Consider the following 21,509-nt stretch of genomic DNA (forward strand, 5'->3'; position numbering starts at 1 on the left):
ACATGTATAAGTAAACTTCGAATCTCTACACGGTGTTCCGTTTTTAACACATTCTGTTTTCTTTGTGTTATGTGCTTATTTTAATGATTATATGGTTTATATCGGGGGCATAAGACATGGTATAGTTAGAATACAGTAGGTATAATGCAAAAACAAAATTGGAATAGGTTTTCAACACTACCTATAGTAAAGTTTGGTTTCTTATACTAACGGATCTCACAAATTTTTATTGAGTTTTGTGTGATTGAAGTTTTCAGGTTTTGAGTGAGATCATTATGGATGATGGAATAAAGAGTGATAAATGCCTAAGCTTGGGGATGCCCCATGGCCCCCCAAGGCAATATCTAAGGAGTATCAAGGAGCTAAGCTTGGGGATGCCCTGGAAAGCATCCCCTCTTTCTTGTAGAAACCATTGGTAATTTTACTTGGAGCTATATTTTTATTCGTCACATATCTTGAGTTTTGCATGGAGCGTCTTGTATCATTTGTGTGTTTTCTTTATTTTTTGGTTAGTTTGTCATAATAAACTCGCTGGACATACCCATATGAGGGAGCTAAATTATGCTATGATTCGTTAGAATTGCTCTTCATGCTTCACTTATTGTTTTGAGCCATGGAATTGGTCAGGTCCTTCACTTATATATTTTTGAGAACGGTGGTGTTTTTATTTTGAAGAAATCTACTCTCATGCTTCACTTAGATTATTTTGGAAGTTTCTGAAATTTTGAAGAAATCCTCTCTTGCTTCACTTATATAATTTTGAGAGTTCAAAAATTTAAAGGAACTTGTGCTCTCGTGCTTCACTTATACTTGTTTGAGAGCTTGTTATTTGCATTGGCAATTTGCTTTAAACGAAAATTAGTTCCAAAGTGATGAATGTCCACGAACGATTCAAGCGACAACTAATAGCCACCGCTAGGAGCCTCAAGATCAAACAACAACACATCAAGGCCGAACAAGACTCTGTCAATGATGGATGGACCCAAATCCTAGCCGTCGAAGAAGGGTATGCCAAGGAACAACGCGAGCAAAATAAAAGTTACCGACACCGTCGATTATTGCCAAAATTCAAGGATGATGCCTTCGAGTCCATACCTCCTAGACGAACTCAGCGCGACCAGCCAGACCGCCCCTCAAGGCCGGCATAGGATGGCTAGAGACGACGTGGAACAACCCGAACACCCTCGCAAACAAGGGAAGGAACTGATAGAGCTCACAGACCCATCCGACTTGCGGTGCAATTCGAACGGTAAAGCAGGGCAGACAAGATATATCTATGGATCGATAGGATGCACACCCGCTAGACGAGACGAATACCAAGATCGATTCAATCATCATGATAGAGTTCGAGAGCCACCCCAGAATAGGAATTCATTCAACCTCTGGCATGATGTGGCCCAGGTTAGAGGCGTCGCTCACCCAAAGTGCTTTATTGATGAGGTGATGCAACATACGTTCCCTGAAGGGTTCAAACCCGTCAATATAGAGCAACACGATAGAACAACAGGACCAACCATTTGGATTGAAGATTTTCTTCTCCACATACGTATGGCCCGAGGTGATGACCTCCATGCCATATTTTTTACCATTAAATCTCAATGTACCAACGCGACATTGGCCAAAGAGCCTCCTCGAAAACTCCATCACAAGCTGGCAGGAACTTGAGGAAGCTTTTCGAGCTAATTTCCAAGGCACTTATGTCTGGCTGCCAAGCTCCCGTAACTTGAGCCACATTGTCCAACAAGCCGGTGAGTCGTCTCGACAGTTTTGGAACGGATTCCTCACAAAAAAAACAAATTGTGGACTATTCGGACACTGAGGCACTCGCCTCCTTCTGAGGTAACATCCGGGATGAATGGCTAGCCCGGATGCTCGTCCAAGATAGGCCAAGAACAATGGTGGCCCTTATGTCCCTTATGGCCCACTTTTGCATGGGCGAGGACAGCTGGCTAGCCCGGCCGAACAACCCCCCTGCAAACCCCGACACGTATGAAATCCGAGACTAAACAGGAAGCCACAGTGTAAAAAGAACAAGCTTCGGCACAACATCCGCGAAACAGAAGATTCGATAGTCAATGCGTGATTTAGCAACTCCAGGTGTGGACCACAGAATAAACCCTCTAAAGGGAATCGGGATGGACCAACCGTACTAGAAAAAATACTAGACATACCCTGCTAGATATATGACACCCCAAATAATACCACTACCGACACCAATCATAACTGTTGGGTAATCAAACATGCGAGCAAAAATATAGCCGAGGACCAGGACAAGAGTCCCTGTAGTGAGGATGACGAAGAACCTCGTCGGCTGTTGGGGATACACAAAACCGGTAGGCCCATGAAGGGTCAGAAATACCACAATAGCATGGGGTCCTCATATCAAGTGGACCAAAACAATTATATACTTAATATCCACTCGGACATGTACAACCCATCCACTCGGATGATAGTCAACCACTCGTCCGACGACTCACTCGGATATGCAAGGACCAACAGTCAGAAAGGCAGTCGGAGCATCATCCTCATAGTGCAGGTCTCGTAGTGGGCTGGCATCATGGCACTAATGCCCCACATTGTAACATAAGAGGTGAGGGGTTGGCACACTCTATATAAGCCACCTCCCATCACATAGTTTGGGACTGGCTCATTCTTCCCCCATGGAGCTATAGCTCTCTCTCTCTAGTCTCCAGACTTAGCTTGGAGATCCGTTCTCCCCTCTCTCTAATACACCATGTAACTCCGTGTTCATGACAGACAAACAAAGCCTTTCCAGAGCATGAGACATAGGGCTGTTATCTCGACCGCGAGAGGCCTGAACTCGCTAAAATCACCGTGTCACCCATTTGCATCTCGATAGATCATGGTCCTTTATCCTACCCCCTTTGTATTGTCGGAACCGATACCACGACAGTTGGCGCCCACCATGGGGCGTGCCGTCTATCAAACCATGATGCCGATGGTTTGGTTTATTCATCTATGTTTTATTTCATGTTCATCCTGATCATATTGTTCGTCTTAGCACCGCAAGTAACTGAAGCATCGCAAAAGGAGGGGAGAAGGCACATCATCACGCGACACTGCGGACGTGCATGACCGTTCACAAACGAATCGACCAGGAGATTTCTTTCTGCTTAACCCAGTCCTCTTATGATCTAACAATCATCATCGATCTAACAAACCCGTTGTTTTTCTCCATTTGGATCGACACGGGAATCTTGCAATGTATATATCAAACAATATGGTCGCCTGAACTCCCAGCACCTGGAGGGTGGTCACCTCATCTCCTAGTGCCGGTACTGATGGACAGACGTGTCACCGTTAGATGTTGTGAGGCTCCTCTTCAGGGAGCACCCCGGCGATGCCGCCTCCATGGATGTTGATGACCTGTTCTGCTACGTGAAGCTCGGCCCATTTGTCTGCCGGTTGCGGCGACCGCTGGCGTTCGGAAGTCACTCCGGTGAAGCGTGTTCTCGAATGCTACACGACCCCCCGCCCGTCTGCTGGTTGCGGATACCACCGACATTCGGTGGTCACTCAGGTGACACGGGTGCTCGGCTACTCCATGATCCCTAGACCTTCGCCGTGTCCATCAGCACCGATCGGCGTCTATGGAGGCGTCTCCACCTCTCCGGTGTTCCTGAGTCTTGGCGCTGCAGCCATCGTCCCTTGTCCTGCTCGTCTGTTTGGTGCGTTAACCACACACAAGCGCATCCCACCTGCATAGGGTCACCTCCTCTACACGCGTAAAAGAGAAATTAGAGGAGAGCCGCCGAACGAGGGATGTGGTCCGTTTTCCTTTTATCATGCAACCTGCATGGGCCACCTCCTTCTTGATTAAGTGCATGCAGATACTAAATTAATTCAAGCACATGAAATGGAAGGATGTGGTGGCCAGGCCTTCAACGCCGTGTTAATTGGCTGGAGGAACAACGACATGCACTAAACATGGGCTAACCATTTTGGCTGAGGTAATTGCCTCCTTAAGCGTCTCATCACTTAAGTATTTACCGCATGAGTTAATCTTGCATGCATGATGCATCACCATCCGTGGTATTTATTCCTCACAAATTAGCATCTATACAGGACACTTAGTCCACCCAAAAATATTCGTAGCCATGTTTTCTACTAACGTGCAAGATCATTCGTCCGTTATCGTCTTCGGACAACAATTTACTCAGACGGACATTCCGTTCGAGCTGCTAACACGAGGACATGCAAATAAAATTCGTGTACAGATGACCAATGTCGATGCACTAGAGACTGGGATCCCTTGTGCCCCAGACTTGTGCACGGGCATCGACGTCGCCCCTGATAGCAGTACACAGGGAAGAACTGCAGGAAGGCAATTCAAGACCCACCAAGGCCACACCCTTCCCTCTCTCCAGGGGCGTGGAGTACAAGGGCTCCAGATGCAAGGCCCCGGTAAGCTCACTGCGCCGGGAAGGCTCTCGAAGATTAGCAAGGCCCCGGCAAGCCTCCCTTGCCGGGAGGGCTCGCACAGACTGGCAAAGCCCCCGACAAGCCCTCCTTGCCGGGAAAGTATTCAAGCCCCCGGCAAGCCCTCCTTGTCGGGAAAGTATTCAAGCCCCCGGCAAGCCCTCCTTGCCGGGAAGGTGACCAAGTCATCCGACAGAGATTCCAGGCCAGCAAGCCCCTTCCGCTCGCCACGTGTCCTCCCCCGTTTCTACCACAAACCGACCACTCCAGCGCAATCCTCATGTGCCAGCACAAGACCCAGTTGTCGATTCACCTGGGTACGTGTCGCGACCACCTTGAGGCAGGTCACGGGTCATACAAGGCATTTACTGCCCCTGACACCATCGAAGAAGAAGAGCGGTGACCACTGTTCACTATGCACCCCGTGAGCACACTGTTGGTGACCCCTTTGCCTATAAAAGGAGGCCCAAGGCTCTTTCTCAGGGCTTGGACTTTTTGGGATCGGAGACTCCCTAATCACCTACTAAGTTACTGTAGCAAACCACCATACACTAAGCACACGATACAAACTAAGAAGGGGTAGGTTTTTACGCACCAAGCGACCCGAACCTAGGTAAAAGACCTTGCCGGTGTTGATCGCTAGCTCCGCTCTCGACGCCGTACCTCTCTCCCCGCCGAACGATCAAGGGACTCCTCGAGTTTCCCATAGGTGTAGGTTTCCCCAACATCTTTGGCGCGCCAGATAGGGGGAGCGGTGGTCGAGAGCTTTTTTGTGGATTCAAGCATGTTCCGTGTCAGATCTTTGGAAGTAGCGCGCACAAGTGTGGTCCCTCGAAGCAGGGCGTATCGATGATTGCTCTACTTTGCCACGGCCTCCTAACGCCTGCGTAGGCGCCTCGCTGCGTGAACGCATGCTAGGGAGACGGAGACCTCGAGCTTGAAGGCATCAGGCTGACGCGCCGCTCCGGGACATTGCGCTGCTGTCGAGGGTGTGCCTAGGGGCTTCGGCACTCCGCATAACGCGACTACACCAGTCTCCCGCGCCGCGCACCGTCACTCCGCATGATGCGTCTATATTAGTCGGCCGCCCCATGTCCCATCGTTCAAGTGAATGCATCTTCACCATTCGGCCGCCCCGTGCGACGTCGCTCAACCGGACACGTCTTCATCATTCGGCCACCTGCACGCTGTTAATTCGCAGGATGGCTCTACATCAGTCGGCTGCCTCGCGCACCACCACTCCGCTGAACACGTTTGCATTAGTCGGTCGCCCCGCGTGTTACCACTCCACAGAACACGTCTACATCAGTTGGCCGCCCCGCGCGCCGTTACTCTGCAGGATGCATCTACATCAGTCGGCTGCCCCGTGCGTCGTTGCTCAACAGGATGCGTCTTCATCATTCGACCACCTCGTGCGCTGTTGCTCAACTGGACACGTCTTCATCATTCGCCCGCCCCGCATGCCGTTACTCCAGAGGATGCGCCTACGTCAGTCATCCGCCCCGCGCGCCGCCACTCCGCAGGACACGTCTGCATCAGTCGGCCGTCCCGTGCGTCGCCACTCCATAGAATGCGTCTACATTAGTCGGCCTCCCCGCGGGCCGCCACTCTGCAGGATGCGTCTACATCAGTCGACCGCTCCGCGCGCCATTGCTCAACTGGACGCGTCTTCATCACTTGGCCGCCCCGCGCGTCGCCACTTGGTGAAACACATCTTCATCACTTGGCCGCTCCATGCGCGGTCGCTCAACCGGACGCGTCTTCATCAACCAGCCGCCCCGTGCGCCGTCGCTCAACCGAATGTGTCTTCATCATTCATCCGCCCCGTGCGTCATCACTCAACCTGACATGTCTTCATCACTCGGCCGCTTCGCGCGTTTCCACTCGATGAGACACACCTTGAACATTACTCGGCCACTCCACGCGTCGCCACCCGGTGAGGCATGTCTTCATCACTCGGCCACCCTACGTCTCACCATCGGTTGAACACATCTTCACTACCCAGCCACTCGTGCACCGTCATACGGCTAAGTCATTCTTCACACGATGCATTCCATTAAATTTTTATTTTCACATTCCCGAGCGTCACGTAAGTCACACGTGACGTTTACTCGGAGGCAACGCCATCGAGTGTACCTCTGCGCTTGGATGTTTATTTTCATGTGGGAACATTGCACTTCGACTTTAGTTGAGTCTAGTACTCAAACGAGTTTAGTCGGATCCTTTACTTCGACATGTTCAGTCGAATCCTTCACACTACTAGAGTAGTTGATTCTGAACCAGCAATCACCTGGCACACCGAGCAGGTGCAAATGGGTGTTATTTACACAAATCATTTTAGCAAACTCATATTATTTTGAGAAACTTTTACATTGGCTTGTGCTATTTTTCGTGCACAGATTACACGGTCACTTGGCCACCTCGCACGCAATCACTCTGTTGGAAACGCCTACATCGCTTGGCCGCCCAGCGGGTCGCCACTCGGCTGGACGCATCTCCTTCATCCGGCCACCTCGCGCATCGTCACTATGTTGGATGTGTCTACATCACTTGGCCGCCCAGTGCGACACCACTCTGATGTAAGCGCCTACATCGCTTGGCCGCCCAGCGTGTCGCCACTCTGCTGGATGCATCTCAATCATCCGACCACCTCGCACGCCGTTACTCTGGTGGACGCACCTACATCACTTGGCCGCCTAGCGCGTCGCCACTCGGCTAAACGCATCTCCATCATTCAGCCACCTAGCGTATCGCCACTGGGTTGGACGCATCTCCATCATCTGGCAACCTCGCGCGTCGGCACTTTGCTGGAAGCGCCTACATCGCTTGGCCGCCAAGCGTGTCGCCACTCTGCTGGAAGCACCTACATCGCTTGGCCACCCAACGCGTCGCCACTTGGCTGGACACATCTCCATCATCCGCCCGCCTCGCGTGTCGCCATTCTTCTGGATGCACCTACATCACTTGGCCGCCCAACGCATCGCCACTCTTCCAGAAGCGCCTACATCGCTTGGCCGCCCAGCACATCGCCACTCGGCTCGACACATCTCCATTACTGGGCTGCCCAACACGTCGCCACTTTGGTGGAAGCGCCTACACCGCTTGCCACCTAGCACATTGCCACTCGGTTGGATGCATCTCCATCATTTGGCTGACTCGCGCGCCGTCACTCAGCTGGACGCATCTTCATCACTCAGATGCCTCGCACATCGCCACTCCATGCGGCAAACCTTCATCACTTGGCCGCCCATCTCGTCACCACTCTGCTGGAAGCGCCTGCATGTCTTGGCCTCCCTACGCGTCGCCACTCGGTTGGACGTATCTTCATCATTCGACCGACTTGCGCGCCGTCACTCAGCTGGACGCGTCTTCATCACTCAGATGCCTCACACATCACCACTCCGTGCGGCACGCCTTCATCACATGGCTACCCCGCGCATCCCCACTGATTTGGACGCGTCTTCATCACTCAGATGCCTCGCACATCGCCACTCCATGCGGCACGTCTTCATCACTAAGCCGGCCCGTGCACCATCAGTCAGCTGAACACATCTACACCACAATCCCCACTAGGTGACTGACTTAGCTGCGAATCCATATCGCCTAAGTTAAAATCTACTCCGAGTACATACATGCTCCACACTCGGGAACTTAGCTGCGACTCCGTATCGCCTAAGTTCAAAACTACTCCAGTAAGGACATGCTCGACATTCGGGAACTTAGCCGCGACTCCATATCTCCTAAGTTAAAAACTACTCCGAGTACGGACATGCTCCAGACACGAGAACTTAAATGCGACTCGGTATCACCTAAGTTAAAAACTACTCCGAGTACGGACATGCTCCACACTCGGGAACTTAGCTCCGACTCCGTATCGCCTAAGTTATAAACTCCTCCAAGTACGGACATGCTCCACACTCGGGGGCTTAGCCGCGACTCCATATCACGTAAGTTAAAAACTACTCCGAGTACGGACATGCTACACACTCGGGAAATAAGCTGCGACTCTGTATCGCCTAAGTTAAAAACTACTCCGAGGACGGACATGCTCCATACTGGGGAACTTTGCTACAACTCCGTATTGCCTAAGTTAAAAACTACTCCGAGTATGGACATGCTCCACACTCGGGGGCTTAGCTGCGACTCCGTATCGCCTAAGTTAAAAATTACTCTGAGTACGGACATGCTCCACACTCGGTACTTAGCTGCGACTCAGTATCGCCTAAGTTAAAAACTACTCCGAGTACGGACATGCTCCACACTTGGGAACTTCGTTGCGACTCTGTATCGCCTAAGTTAAAAACTACTCCAAGTACAGACATGCTCCACACTCGGGGGCTTAGCGGCGACTCCATATTGCCTAAGTTAAAAACTTCTCCGAGTATGGACATGCTCCACACTCGGGAACTTAGCCGCGACTCCATATCGCCTAAGTTAAAAACTACCCCGAGTACGGACATGTTCCACACTCGGGAACTTAGGTGCGACTCCGTATCGCCTATGATAAAAACTAATCCGAGTACTGACGTGCTCCATACTCGGGGGATCAGTTGTGACTTCGTATCGCCTAAGTGAAAAACTACTCCGAGTACGGACATGCTCCACACTCGGGAACTAAGCTGCGACTCCGTATCGCCTAAGTTAAAACCTACTCCGAGTATGGACATGCTCCACACTCAGGAACTTAGCCGCGACTCGGTATCGCCTAAGTTAAAAACTACTCCGAGTACGGACATGCTCCACACTCAGGAACTTAGCCGCGACTCCGTATCGCCTAAGTTAAAAACTAATCCGAGTACGGATATGCTCCACACTCGGGAACTTAGCCACGTATCTGTATCGCCTAAGTTAAAAACTACTCTGAGTACGAACATGCTCCACACTCGGGTGCTTAGCTTCTATTCCACATCGACTAAGTTAAAAACAACTCCGAGTGCGGACATGCTCCACACTCGGGAACTTAGCTGTGACTCCATATCGCCTAAGTTAAAAACTGCTCCGAGTACGGACATGCTCCACACTCGGGGGCTTAGTTGCAACTCCATATTGCCTAAGTTAAAAACAACTCCGAGTATGGACATGCTCCACACTCAATGGCTTAACTGTGAACCTGAATTCGCCTAAGTCAAAAACAACTCCGAGTACGGACATGCTCCACACTCGGGAACTTAGCCGCAACTCCATATCGCCTAAGTTAAAAACTACTCCGAGTACAAACATGCTCCGCACTCGGGGGCTTAGCTGCGACTTCGTATCGCCTAAGTTAAAAACAACTCCAAGTATGAACATGCTCCACACTCGGGGGCTTAGCTGCGAACCTGACTTTGCCTAAGTTCAAAACAACTCCGAGTGCGGACATCCTCCACACTCATGGGCTTAGCTGCGAACTTGACTTCGCCTAAGTTAAAACAAACTGCAAGTGCAGACATCCTCCACACTCGGGGACTTAGCTGCAAACATGACTTCGCCTAAGTTAAAAACTACTTCGAACACGGGCATCATCCATACTCGGAGGCTTAGCTGCGACCCTGTATCGCCTAAGTTTATAAATACACTCGTGGATTCGACCTTGATCTAGAGATCATATAAGGAAGACTCAACAAGCATTCAACATGACGAGCACTAGAAAACTTAAACCCTCTGCCACACTCATCTGGTCAGAGAGAGGCTCGGGGACTACACCCAGTGGGTGCACTCAGCGTGCCCCCACTTGAAGTGAAATACAAAAAATAAACATTCTGCTTGGTCAGGTCCAGCAACAACATTCAAGTTCAACAGACTCTACAGACTCCAACCGACTACCAGCAATCAGTCAGAGTATTAGGGGCTACTGTTGGGGATACACAAAACGGGTAGGCCCATGAATGGTCGAAGTACCATAAGAGCATGGGGTCCTCATATCAGGTGGAGCAAGACAAATATAGACTTACTATCCACTCGGGCATGTACAACCCATCCACTCGGATGACAGTCAACCAATATGCCGACGCCTCATCGGATATGCAAGGACCAACAGTCAGCAAGACAGTCGGAGCTTCATCCTCATAGTGCAGGTCTCGTAGTGGGCTGACATCATGGTACTAATGCCCCACATTGTAACATAAGAGGTGAGGAGGTGGTGCAATCTATATAAGCCACCCCCATCACATAGTTCGCAGCTGGCTCATTCTCCCCCCGGAGCTCTGGCTCTCTCACTAGTCTCACGACTTAGCTTGGAGATCCGTTCTCCCCTCTCTCTAATACACCATGTAACTACATGTTCATGACAGATAACCAAAGCCTCTCCGGAGCACGAGATGTAGCCTTATTATCTCCATCGTGAGAGGCCCGAACTCGCTAAAATCACCGTGTCACCCATTTGCATCTCGATAGATCATGCTCCTTTATCCTACCCCTTTTTATTGTCGGAATTCATACCATGACATCAGCCAAACAACGGGGGAAAATAGCAATTTACTCATGCGGTGAAAACCATGAACATGATCTATGTCATGCGCATAGCAAAAAAGGAGAGGAAACAAGCACTTCAGGTTGTATACACCATAGAGTTAGTAGCCCTAAAGTACAAGCCATGGTCGGCATGTTCGATCACTTATGACGACACGTATCACCCGGCCAGTATTCGGCACGGGGGTTCAGTGGCCCTGGTACTCGACCCCTTCATCGATGGGTACCATCTCACTAGAGTCCTTATGGACGGAGGTGGTAGCCTGAATCTGATTTACGCTGACAGAGTAAGAAAAATGGGTATCAATCCATCAAGGATCAAGCCCACTAACACCACCTTGAAAGGAATAATTCCTCGCATCGAGGCCCGCTGCTCGGGCACCATAACTTTGGAAGTAGTGTTCGATTCGCACGACAACTTCCGCATTGGAGACTTGATCTTTGACATTGTCTTTTTTTGCAACGGGTATCATGCACTCCTTGGTCGTAAAACGTTCTCTCGCTTCAATGTCGTCCCCCATTATGCATACTTGAAGCTGAAGATGCCAAGACCCAAGGGTGTTATTACCGTCAATGGTAACACTGAGCGGTCCCTCCGAATCAAGGAAGATACCGCGACTCTTGCAACCAAAGTACAGACTGGCAATACAACTCCAAAGTCCGAGCTCACCATTAAAGAACACAAACGAGCTCGCATTTGCCAGAGTTCTCGGATCCTTCTCACTCTCAAACTAAATAGGGATAAGCTTCCCATAGCAGGCCCTCACTACGAGCAAAATATGTGCCTCGAAGGCACAACTTTGTGCTTAAGATAGCAAGGGCAGCTATGGGTACCAATTACACGGGACCAGGTATTTGGTTAAACCGAACTATGGTAATTACACATCCTCGTACAAATACAAGTACCATAAAGGACCAACTCTGCGTCAAGCTGCACACACCTTAGCGAATTCTCAAGACCAGCTTTGTTAAAGATCCCATCGCTTATTATTTCCCCGTGTCGAGGAATACTTCCTGAAGAGTGAACGCAGACATGCATGAGGGCACCATAGGGGACATCAAGCCATCCAATAAAAAACCCTGTGTAAACCTTTCCTTTGTAAATTTCTTTTCAGTATCTATAACAGTTGCTTGATGCAATTCAGATTATTCGGATATACGTTAATTGTAAATAAAACCACTCTTTATGATTTGTTAGCCTTTCTACATCTTTTCCCACCTTCTTTTCCAAACTGTTTTCAACACCAGCACAAGCCTATCTTATACACATATTAGATGCTAATGGCTAATTGACCGGGGGCTTGGCTATCGTGGTCGTCCCCAACATCATCCTGCCATTTTTTGTATTGCGTGTGTGCGGAGTCTTGGATATTGCATTATATCCATTAATTCTGAATAATGTCTTGGGTCAATACTTGGATTGCCCGGGTCGTGTGCTTACCCCTTTATGTTCTGCTTGTTCGGCTAAACGGGAAACCGCTGCGATTGTACTTCTAGCTTGTTTGGTTAAGTACTTCAGCAGAGAAACCCGAATTTTGATTGTCATAATAAGAGAGAACTGGTGTGCGATCCGATGAAAAAAAATTAAACTAAGAGCCGCTGGAGGTTTACCGCGCTATGCGGAGGGTTGGGAGTAATACAAACCAAGTGATAATGGTTTTTTACACCTCAACATAGCCGAATGTCACAATTTGCAAGGGGGATTTTATTTATCCCCAGCAGTCAAGCTCCTATGGTTAAGTGAAATAATTAAAGTCACATAGTCCGATTGCCTTGTTTACTCCCGCACTATCGCCTTCGGGTGCCAAGACGTTTGCTAACGGTAAGAGTGCGGGAGCCTAAAACACCCCGATAGCAGCTATGAAGGGATGAAGCCGACGATTGGATAGTTTCAAGTTAAAACGACTGCAGAGGAGTCAAAATAAAAAATAAACAATACATGGTATATCATGCAAAGCAATATATCATTGTATCATACGGAGATTCAAGAACTCATACATGATAGTGTTTTTAATCACTGAGTACATCCTTGGGGTACCAGGCTTCTATTGCCCGAGCACCTTCCATAACATTGGCAAAGTATCGCTCGGGGCACCTATGTTCCTTTCCAGGCGGCAGAGGCGCAATAGCCATCTTGGTGGGTTCCACTTTTGGCCAGTGCATCATGGTCCTTGCCAAGGCCATTCAAGCTCCCTTTGTGCACACGGAGTGCTTCACGATGTCAATATGAGGTGCAGTAGCAATCAATTTCTGCACCAGGCAAAAATAGTTGCTTGGCAGCAGCTGTGTTGGCCATAACCTGACGCAGAGATCCATCATTGCTGGCTCTGCCATCCTATGCAGCTCCATCAGCTGTTTTAGCTGAACGGATACAAGAAGGGGTTGCTCTAGGGCTTGAAATTACGCCCAAAACAACCTTTGGTCGGCAACCCCTTCCTATGATGCATAATGCCTCGCGTCATCGGCCGCACTCTTTGAAAGATCCGTAAACACACCTGGATAATTCTATACTCGAGTAACCAATGCAAATCTTTTTCTGCCGAAAATACATTGCAGTAAATATCTCTCTTACCATCCTCAATGTGCTTGATCTGGTGGATCTCCTTCCTATGGCTGTGTGCCTCCTTCCGCGCATCTTGAAGTGAAGTGGTTCACAGGACCGCTCGGAAGATGTTTCTTTATTTTCTTACTCAACGACCTCACATATAGTGACAACATCCTTGAGCTCCTGCTATACCTTAGTGACACTGGCCTTGTGCTTGTCACTGACAGACTTCACCATCAATAGTTTGGTAGCCGCTTGTACAACCGCCGCCTTATTTCTGGCACCCTCTTGCTTTGCTTTACTCGGCTCAGCTTTGAGCTTCTCGACCTCCACGGAAGAAGCTATAGTTGTCATGCAAATAATTCACATTTAAGGGCACAAATAAGAATAACTCACTTTTAAGAGAGAACTAAATGTTAAATACTCCAGTTTGGGCTTACCTTGTGCATCATCAAACTGTTGGGGGAACGTAGTAGTAATTCAAGAAAATTCCTACGTCACACCAAGATCTATTTAGGAGAAACCAACAACGAGAGAATCTTCATACCTTTGAAGATCGCTAAGCAGAAGCGTTACTATGAGGTTCTCAGGCAGGGCTTCGCCAAGCACCGCGGAGGAGGAGATGAGGGATAGCTAGGGCTGCGCCTTGGAGAGGTGTAAAGGTGTGTGCAACCCTCCCAAACCCTCCACTATATATAGGAGGGAGGAGGAGGAGGGCCGGCCACCCTAGGGTTTCCCCTAGGTGGTGCGATAGCACACAGGAGGAGGGGGCGGCGCCCTAGGTGGTGGCTTGCCACCCAATGCAACCACCACACCCTAGGGTTTGCTGCCCTAGGTGTCTTGGGCCTTGGTGGGTGGCACACCAGCCCATCTAGGGGTTGGTTCCCATCAACTTTTGTCCCACACGGCCCTTCAGGACTGGTGGCCCCTCCCGGTGGACCCCCGGAACCCTTCCGGTGGTCTCGGTACAATACTGACGATCCCCAAAACATTTCCCGTGATCAAATCTCCACTTCCTATATATGAATATTTACCTCCGGACCATTCCAGAGCTTTTCATGATGTCCGCGATCTCATCCGAGACTCCGAACAATTTTTGGTACCCACATACTATTCCCGTTACAACTCTACCATCATCGAACCTTAAGTGTGTAGACCCTATGGGTTCGGGAACCATGCAGACATCTCCGGTCAATAACCAACAGGGGGTCTGGATATCCATGCTGTCTCTCACATGTTCCATGATGATCTCAACGGATGAACCACGATGTCGAGGATTCACTCAATCCCGTATGCAATTCCCTTTGTCTACCGGTATGACAGTTGTGCGAGATTTGATTGTCGGTATCCCTATACCTTCTTCAATCTCGTTATCGGCAAGTCTCTTTACTCATTCTGTAACACATCATCCCGTGACTAACTCCGTCGTCACATTGAGGTCATTATGATGATACATTATCGAGTGGGCCCAAAGATACCTCTCCGTCACATGGAGGACAAATCCTAGTCTCGATTCGTGCCAACCCAAGAAGCACTTTCAGAGATACTTGTAGTGCACCTTTATAATCACCCAGTTACGTTGTGACGTTTTATACACCCAAAGCACTCCTATGGTATCCGGGAGTTGCACAATCTCATGGTCTAAGGAAATGATACTTGACATTAGAAATGCTTTAGCACACAAACTACACGATCTTGTTCTATGCTTAGGATTGGGTCTTGTCTGTCACATCATTCTCCTAATGATGTGATCTCGTTATCAATGACATCCAATGTCCATGATCAGGAAACCATGACCATCTATTGGTTAACGAGCTAGACAACTAGAGGCTCACTAGGGACACATTGTGGTCTATGTATTCACACATGAGTTGCGGTTTCCGGTTAATAAAATTATAGCATGAATAATAGACAATTATCATGAATTAGGAAATATAATAATAACCACTTTATTATTGCCTCTAGGGCATATTTCCAGCAGTCTCCCACTTGCACTAGAGTCAATAATATAGTTACATTGTGATGTATCGAACGCCCATAGAGTTCTGGCGCTGATCATGTTTCGCTCATGGAAGAGCTTTAGTCAATGGATCTGCGACATTCAGATCCGTATGTACTTTACAATTATCTACATCTCCATCCTGGATGTATCCACGAATGGAGTTGAAGTGGCGCTTGATGTGCTTGGTCTTCTTGTGAAACATGGGCTCCTTGGCAATGGCAATAGCTCCAATGTTGGCACAGAAGAGAGTCATCGGGCCACATGCACTGGGAATCACTCCTAGGTCGGTGATGAACTCCTTCATCCAGACTCCTTCATGTGCTGCTTCCGAAGCAGCTATGTACTCTGCTTCACATGTAGATGCCGCCACGACTCTTTGCTTGCAATTGCACCAGCTGACTGCCCCACCTTTCGAAATATACACGTATCCGGTTTGTGACCTGAAGTCATCCGGATCTGTGTCGATGCTAGCATCAACGTAACCCTCTATGACGAGCTCTTCGGCACCTCCATAAACGAGAAACATGTCTTTAGTCCTTTTCAGGTACTTTAGGATATTTTTGACCCTTGTCCAGTGATCCACTCCTGGATCACTTTGGTACCTCCCTACCAAACTTATGGCAAGGTTCACATCAGGTCTCGTACACAACATGTCATACATAATAGAGCCTATGGATGAAGCATAGGGGGCGGTACTCATCTTTTCTCTATATTCTGCAGTGGTCGGGCGTTGAGCTGTGCTCAGCCTCACACCTTGTAATACAAGAAAGAACCCCTTCTTGGCATTATCCATATTGAAGTTCTTCAATATCTTGTCAAGGTATGTGCTTTGTGAAAGACCAATGAAGCGTCTCGATCTATCTCTATAGATCTTGATGACTAATGTGTAAGCAGCTTCTCCAAGATCCTTCATTGAAAAACTCTTAATCAAATAGGCCTTTATGCTTTCCAAAAGTTCTATATCATTTCCCATCAACAATTTTTCATCCACATATAATATGAGAAATTCTACAGAGCTCCCACTCACTTCCTTGTAAATATAGGCTTCTCCATGAGTATGTACAAACCCAAACGCTTTGATCACCTCATCAAAGGTAATGTTCCAACTCCGAGATGCTTGCACCAGCCCATAGATGGAGCCATGGAGCTTGGATACCTTGTCAGCATTATTAGGATCAAAAAACCTTCCAGATGTATTATACACAATTTTTACTTAGGAAAGCCGTTCATGAATGCCATTTTGACGTTCATTTGCCAGATTTCATAATCATAAAATGTGGCAACTGCAAACATGATTCGGACGGATTTCAGCATCGCTACGGGTGAGAAAGTCTCATCGTAGTCAATTCCTTGAACTTGTCGATAACCCTTAGCAACAATTCGAGCCTTATAGATGGTCACATTACCATCCGCGTCAGTCTTCTTCTTAAAGATCCATTTATTTTCTATGGCTTGCTGATCATCGGGAAAGTCCACCAAAGTCCATACATTGTTCTCATACATGGATCCAATCTCGGATTTCATGGCTTCAAGCCATTTGTTGGAATCCGGGCTCACCATCACTTCTTCATAGTTCGAAGGTTCACTGTTGTCCAACAACATGATTTCCATGACAGGATTGCCGTACCACTGGTGCGGAACGTGTCCTTGTGGACCTTCAAGGTTCGGTAGCAACTTGATCTGAAGATTCATGATCATCATCATTAACTTCCTCTCTAGTCGGTGCAGGCTGCACAATAACATTTTCCCGCGCCGCGCTACTCTCCGATTCGAGAGGAGGTACAATTACCTCATCAAGTTCTACTTTCCTCCCACTTACTTCTTTTGGGAGAAACTCTTTCTCTTGAAAGGATCCGTTCTTGGCAACAAATATTTTTCCTTCCGATCTAAGATAGAAGGTATACCCAATAGTTTCCTTAGGGAATCCCATGAAGACACATTTTTTCGATTCGGGCTCGAGCTTCTCAGGTTGAAGTTTCTTCACATAAGCATCACAGCCCCAATCTTTCAGAAACAACAGCTTAGGTTTCTTTCCAAACCATAATTCATACGGTGTCGTCTAAACGGATTTAGACGGTGCCCTATTTAAAGTGAATGCGGTAGTTTCCAATGCATATCCCCAAAATGATAGCGGTAGATCAGTAAGAGACATCATAGATCGCACCATATCCAATAGAGTGCGATTATGATGTTTGGACACACCATTACGCTGAGGTGTGCCAGGCGGCGTGAGTTGTGAAATAATTCCACATTTACTTAATTGCGTGCCAAATTCGTGACTCAAATATTCTCTTCCATGATCAAATCGTAGGAACTTTATCTTCTTGTCATGTTGATTCTCTACCTCACTCTAAAATTCCTTGAACCTTTCAAAGATTCAGACTTGTGTTTCATTAAGTAGACATACCCATATCTGCAAGTTATTAGTGAGGGTGAGAACATAACGATAGCCACCGCGAGCCTCAATGCTCATTGGACCGCATACATCGGTATGTATTATCTCCAACAAGTTGGTTTCTCGCTCCATTGTTCTCGAAAACGGAGTCTTAGTCATCTTACCCATGAGGCATGGTTCACACGTGTCAAATGATTCAAAATCAAGAGACTCCAAAAGTCCATCTGTATGGAGTTTCTTCATGCGCTTGACACCGATATGATCAAGGCGGTGGCGCCACAAGTATGTGGGACTATCATTATCAAACTTACATATTTTGGTACTCACACTATGAATATGTGTAACGTCACGTTCGAGATTCATCAGGAATAAATTGTTGACCAGCGGAGCATGACCATAAAACATATCACTCATATAAATGGAACAACCATTATTCTCAGATTTAAATGAGTAGCCATCTCGCATCAAGCGAGATCCTGATACAATGTTCATGCTCAAAGCTAGTACTAAATAAAAATTATTAAGGTTTAAAACTAATACCGAAGGTAGATGTAGAGACAGCATGCCGACGATGTTCACATCGAGCTTGGAACCATTCCCGACGCGCATCATCACCTCGTCCTTTGCCAGCCTCCGCTTATTCCGTAGTTCCTCTTTTGAGTTGGAAATGTGAGCAACAACACCGGTATCAAATACCCAGGAGCTACTACGAGCGTTGGTAAGGTACACATCAATAACATGTATATCATATATACCTTTGACGTTGTCGTCCTTCTTAGCTGCTAAGTACTTGGGGCAGTTCCGCTTCCAGTGACCGGTTCCCTTGCAATAATAGAACTCAGTCTCAGGCTTTGGTCCTTTCTTTGGCTTCTTCCTGGCAACTCGTTTACCGAGCGCGGCAACTGCTTTGTCGTCATTCTTGAAGTTCTTTTACCCTTGCCTTGCTTGAAATTAGTGTTCTTATTCACCATCAACACTTGATGTTCTTTCTTGATTTCCACTTCCGCTGATTTCAGCATTGAATACAACTCGGGAATGATTTTCTCCATCCCTTGAATGTTGTAGTTCATCACAAAGATCTTATAGCTAGGTGGAAGTGACTGGAGGATTCTGTCAATAACTGCGTCATCCAGAAGTTCAACTCCTAGCTAAGACAAGCAGCCGTGCAACCCACACATTCCGAGTATGTGCTCGCTGACACGCCCATTCTCCTCCATCTTAGAACTGAAGAAATTGTCGGAGACCTCATATCTCTCGACCCGGGCATGAGCTTGGAAAACCAGTTTCAGCTCTTGGAACATCTCATATGCTCCATGTTGCTCAAAACACCATTGAATCCCCGGTTCTAAACTGTAAAGCATGCCGCACTGAACAAGAGAGTAGTCATCACTACGCGACTGCCAGGTGTTCATAACGTCCCAGGCTGCCGTGGGAACAGGAGGGTCACCTAGCGGCGCATCAAGGACATATGCCTTCTTGGAAGCATTGAGGATAAGATTTAAATTATGGACCCAGTCTGCATAGTTGCTTCCATCATCTTTCAGCTTGGTTTTCTCTAAGAACGCGTTGAAGTTCAGTGGGACATGTGCGTTGGCCATTGGAGCTACAATATTTGTAAAGACAATTTTAGACTAAGTTCATGATAATTAAGTTCATCTAATAAAATTATTTAATGAACTCCCACTCAAATAAACATCCCTCTAGTCATCCAAGTGATACATGATCCACGTCGACTAGCCCGTGTCTGATCATCACGTGAGACGGACTAATCATCAATGGTGAGCATCTCCACGCTTATCATATCATCCATATGACTCATGTTCGACCTTTAAGTCTCTCGTATTCCGAGGCCATGTCTGTACATGCTAGGATCGTCGAGTCAACCTAAGTATTTTGTGTGTGTAAATCTGGCTTACACCCGTTGTATGCGAACGTTAGAATCTATCACACCCGATCATCACGTGGTGCTTCGAGACAACGATCCTTCGCAACGGTGCACACTTCGGGGAATACTTATCTCGAAATTTAACGAGGGATCATCTTATCTTTGCTACTGTCGTTCTAAGCAATCAGATGAAAAACATGATAAACATCACATGCAAATCATATAGTGACATGATATGGCCAATATTATCTTGCTCCTTTGATCTCCATCTTCGGGGCACGTCATGATCATCATTGTCACCGACATGACACCATGATCTCCATCATTGTGTCTCCGTGAAGTCGTCTCGCCAACTATTACTTCTACTACTATGGCTAACGGTTAGCAATAAAGTAAAGTAATCACATGGCATTGCATCTCATACAATAAATTAAGACAACTCCTATGGCTCCTGCCGGTTGTCATACTCATCGACATGCAAGTCGTGAATCCTATTACAAGAGCATGATCAATCTCATACATCACATACATATCATCACATCCTTTTGGCCATATCACATCACATAGCATACTATGCAAAAACAAGTTAGACGTCCTCTAGTTGTTGTTGCAAGTTTTACGTGGCTGATTTGGGTTTCTAGCAAGAATGCTTTTTACCTACGTGACAACCACAATGTTGATATGCCAATGCTATTTACCCTTCATAAGGATGCTTTTCATCGAATCCGATTCAACTAAAGTGGGAGAGACAGACATCCGCTAGCCACCTTAAGGAACAAGTGCATGTCAGGCCGTGGAACCAGTCTCACGTAAGCATACGTGTAAAGTCGGTCCGAGACGCTTCATCCCACAATAGCGCCGAAAAAAGATTGGACTAGTAACGGCACGCAATTGACAAAATCATCACCCACAACTTTTGTGTTCTACTCGTGCATAGAATCTACGCATAGAACCTGGCTCTGATACCATCGTTGGGGGAACATAGTAGTAATTAAAAAAAAATTCTACGCCAGACGAAGATCTATCTAGGAGAAACCAGCAACGAGCAAGGGCTAGAGCATCTTCATACCTTTGAAGACCACTAAGCGGAAGCGTTACTATGAACGCGGTTGATGGAGTCGTACTCGTAACGATTTAGATCGCGGAAGATTCCGATCTAAGCGCCGAACAATGACACCTCTGCGTTCAACACACATGCAGCCCGGTGATGTATCCTTCACCTTTATCCAGCAAGGAGAGATGAGAAGTTAAGGTAGAGCTCCGGCAGGACGACGGCGTGGTGGCGGTGGAGCTATGTAGTTCTCCGGCAGGGCTTCGCCAAGCACCGCGGAGGAGGAGGAGAGGGAGAGGTAGGGTTGCGCCTTGGAGAGGTGTAAAGGTGTGTGCAACCCTCCCAAACCCTCCACTATATATAGGAGGGAGGAGGAGGAGGGCCGGCCACCCTAGGGTTTCCCTTAGGTGGTGCGGCGGCCAAGTGGAGGAGGCGGCGGTGCCCTAGGGGGTGGCTCGCCACCCAATGCAGCCACCACGCCCTAGGGTTTGTTGCCCTAGGCGCCTTGGGCCTTGGTGGGTGGCACACCATCCCATCTAGGGGCTGGTTCCCATCCACTTTTGGCCCACGTGGCCCTTCAGGGCTGGTGGCCCCTCCCGGTGGACCCCCGGAACCCTTCCGGTGGTCTCGGTACAATACTGATGATCCCCAAAACATTTTCGGCGATCAAATCTCCACATCCTATATATGAATCTATACCTTCGGACCATTTCGGAGCTCTTCATGATGTCCGGGATCTCATCC

This window comes from Hordeum vulgare, chromosome 1H (assembly GCF_904849725.1).
Source record: "Hordeum vulgare subsp. vulgare chromosome 1H, MorexV3_pseudomolecules_assembly, whole genome shotgun sequence".
NCBI classification, from domain to species: domain Eukaryota; kingdom Viridiplantae; phylum Streptophyta; class Magnoliopsida; order Poales; family Poaceae; genus Hordeum; species Hordeum vulgare.